The sequence below is a fragment of the Pistacia vera genome, unplaced genomic scaffold (genome assembly GCF_008641045.1).
Source record: "Pistacia vera cultivar Batoury unplaced genomic scaffold, PisVer_v2 Contig968, whole genome shotgun sequence".
NCBI lineage: Eukaryota > Viridiplantae > Streptophyta > Magnoliopsida > Sapindales > Anacardiaceae > Pistacia > Pistacia vera.
The window spans coordinates 80,324-86,521 of record NW_022196854.1 but is presented as its reverse complement, the minus strand read 5'-3'; the positions used below and the strand labels follow the sequence as shown (position 1 = coordinate 86,521).

Here is a 6,198-nt window from a genome sequence, read left to right as displayed (position 1 = left end):
AAGAAACAACACAATCCTAAATAAGGAACTAAAGTTTCTGTCAAGATTTGCCTATCTCCATTCAAGCTTCTCAAACACACATTTTATGTTCATATCACAATGTCAAAATGTCATGCAAAACTCCCTAACTTATGTACATGCAACATAATGCTCATTTTCCACACAATATTTCAACATACAATTTCTTTTCATTCATCACTTGATTTCTTTTCTTTTTCTTTCTTTTTCCTATCCTAACTTCTTAAGGTTTCTAGAAGGTCCTTGTAATGGACTTTAGGTCCATGACTCCCAAACCAGACGGCTATAGGGCATTAAGTGTAGAACACCCCTCGGACTTACTTACCTAAACCAACTAGGCTACAAGTCAAGATTTTTTTTTTTTTTTTTTTTAAGCTCATGATATATGTAATGACTTATTAAGCTTTCTATAGGACCCGTGTAACAAGCTTTGGGCCAATCGCTCCCAAGCTAGATAACTTTAGGGGATTAGGTGTAGAACACCCCTCGATCTTACTTACTTGAGTCAATTAGGCTACAAATCAAAACCAAATCATCAAGCAACATTTGGGCACTTCTAAAGACAAAGATTAACATTTTTAACACATGCAAGATAATAAATGAAAATTTGCTTCATGGGCATGCAAAATATGTGGGAGATTTGCATAAGCCTTAAAACACATGACATTCACACCAAACGGTGTCTAACCCCAATTATGGACAAACCTAGCACATAACAGAAACAATAATTCAATGTTTAAAACCATGTTGCAGCAAACCATTTTCAAAAACCTCACAAAACCTTCCAACTATTACCTCAATTGCTTTTAAAATGGTGATTAAGCATGAATTCATGAAAAAATACAAGTTAAAAATAGTTCACTTTGGTTCACTTTTTCCACTTTCGGACTTACAAGAGTAAGATTCAACATATTTTCAACAAGAACATAATCATGCCACAAAAATTATGCACAATCCATTCAAGACAATCTCCACAAAAACATGCATTATCCACCACAAAACACATTATGAACACAATCTTAACAAAATAATAATAATAATAAAAATAATCTTCAACAAAATTTCAATCAAAACATCCCTCCTCAACAACACAACATTCCACAATAGTATCATCAACACAAACATGCCAACAAGACCCCTAAAAAACATATATACTCCACAAAATAAGAAATCAGTCAACACTTCCTAACTTAAAATGTCATTGTCCTCAATGACTCACAACTATAAACAGTCTCCCAAACTTAGCATCAAATGATCTCAAATGGAATATAATCAATGACAATTAAAATCATCCAACAAATTCGAGAAAATATCTAACAATAGCAGCATATAAGGTGGAGAGATACAACCTGAAGAACAATGGTGGGGTTGTCACCAATGAAGTTTGTGGAGTATGCTTGAGCATAGTCTTCAACTAATTAATGAGTTTCCAAACATGAAAAATCCTGCAAAGACAAAAACAACAAAAACATCAAAGCAATAAAAACATATTTACAAAGGTAGGTTGCCTCACACAAGCGCTAAGTTTAAAGTCTTCAACTAGACTTAGTACATTTGAATGGCTAGTTTGGTTCTAACAAAGAACACTCCTCAATCACCTCTCCATCATTGATGCCATCGACATAAGGTTTAAGTCTTTGGCCATTCACCTTAAAAACTTGTCCCCTTTTTGGGTTTTGGATTTCAACAGCGCCATGAGGGAAAACATTAAGAACAATAAAAGGGCCATCCCATCGTGACCGAAGATTGCCCGGAAAATGACAAAGCTTGGAGTTAAAGAGCCACAATTTTTGATTAGGAGAGAATGACTTTCTAATAATGTGTTTATCATGAAAAGCCTTAGTCCTCTCTTTAGAGATGTGAGAGTTCTCATAAGCTTCGTGTCTTAGCTTATCTAACTCTAAAAGTTGGAGTTTCCTGTGGTCACCGACCATGGTCATATCAAAATTGAATTTCCTTATGGCCCAATATGCTCTATGTTCAAGTTCTACAAGTAAATGACATGCTTTCCCAAAAATTAATTGATAAGGGGACATTCCAATAGGGGTACAATATGCAGTTTGATAGGCCCAAAATGCATCATTCAAACTCACCAACCAATCCTTATGATTGGGCCGTATGGTTTTCTCTAAAATGTTCTTAATTTCCTTATTAGCACGTTCCACTTGTCCAATAGTTTGAGGGTGATAAGATATAGCAACTTTATGGGTGATTGAGTACTTTTTCAAAAGTGAGCCACCATGCCTATTGGTGAAATGTGAATCACCATCACTGATGATGGCATATGAGTGAGCGAAACGACTAAATATGTGCGATTGAACAAAGTTGACGACCACCCTATGATCATTGGTCCTAGTGGCAATGACTTCTACCTATTTAGACACATAATCCACTGCAAGCAAGATATATTAAAAGCCAAAAGATGAGTGAAATGGACCCATGAAATCGATACCCCACACATCAAACCCTTCCATAACCAAATAGGACTAAAGGGTATCATATCTCATCTACCAATATTCCCTACTTTCTAACATGAAGTACAACCATGACAATAAAAGAATGCACGTGAAAAAGATGGGGCCAATAAAAACCACACTGGAGGACATTTAGAGTAGTCCTTTTGCCATTGTAATGACCACCACAAGCATAAGAATGGAAAAATGCAAGCACACTACAAAACTTGTGGTCAGGAACACATCTCCAAACAATTTGGTGTGCACACACCCTAAAAGGTCAGGGTCTTCCCAAAAATAATGCTTGATGGTTACAAAGAAATGATCTTTCTGAGTTTTGGTCCACCTCAATGGTAATTGTCCCACGGCCAACTAATTGACTAAATGGGCATACCAAGGTGTTTTGGATTAGGATATAGTAAATAATTGCTCATCCGAGAAGAAGTCATTCAAACATTGACTAGGGACATACTCTGTAAAAAGTCTGGACAAGTGGTCGGCGACCACATTATCACTACTCTTTTTATCTTTAATTTCTAGATCAAACTCTTGCAACAACAAAATCCATCGAATTAGTTTAGGCTTAGTGTCTTTCTTGTCTAACAAATACCTAACTGCAACGTGGTCTGTAAAGACAACTATCCTAGACCCAAGCAGATAAAACCAGAACTTATCAAGGGAGAAAACTACTACAAACAACTCCTTCTCAGTAGTGGTGTAATTGCATTGAGCATCAGAGAGGGTCTTGATTGCATAATAGATCACAATGGGCTTTTTATTCACCTGTTGAACAAAGACTGCACCAATGGCATATTCCGATGCGTCACACATCACTTCAAAAGGTAGATTCCAATCAAGAGGTTTCATGATGGGTGTTGTGGTAAATGTTTCTTTCAAAATGGTAAAGGTAGTCATACAAGAATTATAAAAAACAAAGGGAACCTTTTTAGCTAGCAAATCACAGAAAGGCTTAAAGATCTTGGTAAAATTTTGGATGAAATGTCTATAAAATCCTGTATGGCCTAGGAAAGACCTAATTTGTTTGACCGATGAAGGCAATGGCAGTTGAGAAATCAGCTCCACCTTTGCCTTATCCATTGCTATCCCCTTCTTGGAAACTACATGACCTAAGACAATTCCCTCTTGAACCATGAAATCGCTCTTCTCCAAACTAAGAACAAGATTTGTCTCTTTACATTGTTTCAACACCAATGCAAGCTTTTCGAGACAATCATAAAAAACCAAACATAGATAAATAATCCATGAAGACTTCAAGGAATTTCAGAAAATATTGATAACATGCACATTTGAAATGTTGACGGTGCATTGCATAACCCGAAGGGCATGCGATGAAAGGCAAACATACCAAAGGGACATGTGAACATGGTCTTTTCCTAGTCTTCGGGGGCAACTGGTACTTAGTTATATCCAAAATAGCCATCCAAAAAACAATAGAAAGTCTGTCCAGCAAGTTTTTCTAGGATTTGGTCGATAAATGGGAGAGAAAATGTATTTTCCTAGTGGCTAGGTTGAGCATTGTTTTGCTCATGCTTCAGTTTCCTATTTTCCTAAACCAGCATTAAACAAATTATGCCTTAGTTTCTTATTCCCAAAAGACACTTCCATCTTTCCTGATCTATAGTTAATACAAGTGTTTGCCGTTGCTAGAAATCGGTGGCATACTTCCATTGCTCATATACTTCATGTCTAAGACAAGAAAATCCACTGGAAAATATAGTTCCTCAACCCTAACTAACATGTCCTCAATTAAGCCACTAGGCATTTTGACTGATCGATCAACTAACTATAGGATGACTTCAGTAGACTTGAGCTCACCTAAGTTAATCTGCTCATACACGAAAGTGGGTAATAAGTTCACGCTTGCCCCTAAGTCTAAGAGTGCTCTATCAATATTGACATTACTTATCACACAGGAAATAATAGGAGCTCCAGGATCCTTTAACTTCGAAGGAAGACGGTTTGAGACAAATGCACTAACATTTTTCGGTAATTGTATAGTCTTGGGTGTGTGAGATTTCATTCACCTCTTTTGCATGCACAAGTCTTTGAGGAATTTGGCATAAGTAGGTACTTGCTTAATGGCACTTAAAAGTGGATTGTTAATTTGTACATGCTTAAACAACTCAACCATTTCCTCGATCATAGCGCTTTTCCTAGTAGTGGCAACATTTTGGGGCTCTAAGCACTGAGGAAAAGGTGATCTCAATATGTACAATGCAGAGGATGATTCATTCTCCCCAACTTTCTCCTTACCCAGTTTCTGAACACTTGACTTTACAAGTGGCTCACTCTCACCCTCTTTGGCTTGGTCCCTACATAGACTTTCCTCTTAGGCCTAATTAGCTCTCGACCTCTTCGAAGATTCATCACAACCTTATCTTGTTCGGAATACCCTCTTTGTTAAGAAGAACCATTAGGGTTACCTATGACTTGACTAGGCAATTGGCCTTGTTCCCTCCTATTGACTGCTTCGGTTGTTTGACCAATCTAGGTCTCTAGCTTACTGATGGGTTGGGAATGAGAATGTAGTAGTTAGGTATTTTGCTCTAAATCTTGGAAGCTAGCATTCATGTTGGCTTTTTGTTTCTGCACAGTTTAGAGCATTTGAGCCATCATTGATTCTAATGAATTCGGCCCTAGAGTGTGCTATTGAACGGGGGGCAGGATCCTAGGTTGGGCAGGTGGTTGGATTGAAGGTTGCTCCTTATAATTGTCTCGCTGATTGGAAGGATTATTCCTATATGACATATTATTGGGGGCATTCTAAGGTGGTTGTGGCTTCCATGAAAAATTAGGTTGGTTATGCCACCTAGGATTATACATGTTTGAGTACGGATCATTCCGTCTCTGGAAGCCTTGTACAACCTGCACTTGCTCCTCAAAAGGATTGGGGGCGGGTTCCTTAATTGGATGGTCGAAAGTGGAGTGCACGGAAAAAACATCATGGTTCACCCTATTCTAAGATGATTGTGTAGAGGGTTACCCTTGTATAGATACAAACTTGTTAAACCAATGGGCTAGCACCTTTAGCTTGGAAATACTGTCATCTAACTGTGACACCTCATACACGCCACCCTTCTTGGATGCCTGCCCTGAGAAAGACATTCTAGACACAGAAATGTGGTGCATTGAATTTTCACTTAAGGTCTTAAAGATTTGCCATAACTCATTCTCATCTTTGTGCATAAATGTTCCTCCACAAGAGGCGTCTACCACATTCCTATGCCTCTTTGTCAGTCCATCATAAAAACTACGAACTAATTGCCACCTAGGGACTGGATGATGGGGACACTTCCTAAGAATTTCCTTCAAACATTCCCAACTCTCATAAAATTCCTCGCCATCTAGTTAAGTAAAACTAGTGATAGCTCGTCTTATGCTGTTGGTTTTACCAATGGGATAATACTTTTTTAGGAATCCTTGTTGCATTTGGGACCAAGAGGTAATGGACCCTACTGCCAAAGAATTGAGCCACTGTTTGGCTCGATCCTTAAGTAAGAATGGGAATAAAATTAAACGCATAACATCCTCATTTACATTTTAAAGTCTAACTATAGAGCAAACCTCTAAAAATTCATCTAAGTGTTTGTATGGCTCCTTATTTAAATTCCCATAATAAATTGGTAGCAATTGGATGACACTAGTTTTGATCTCATAGTGTTGTGTCTGGACATTGGGGATACGGGTACATGAGGCTGAAGTGTAT

General features: G+C 37.8%; 1 non-coding gene across 1 annotated transcript; it reads left to right on the top strand.

Moving 5' to 3' along the window:
• The first annotated feature begins 5,766 nt into the window (after positions 1-5,766).
• Positions 5,767-5,873, top strand: LOC116121156. The gene has a single exon (XR_004126664.1). It is a non-coding gene; the product is annotated as a small nucleolar RNA R71 (small nucleolar RNA).
• The last annotated feature ends 325 nt before the right edge of the window (positions 5,874-6,198 follow it).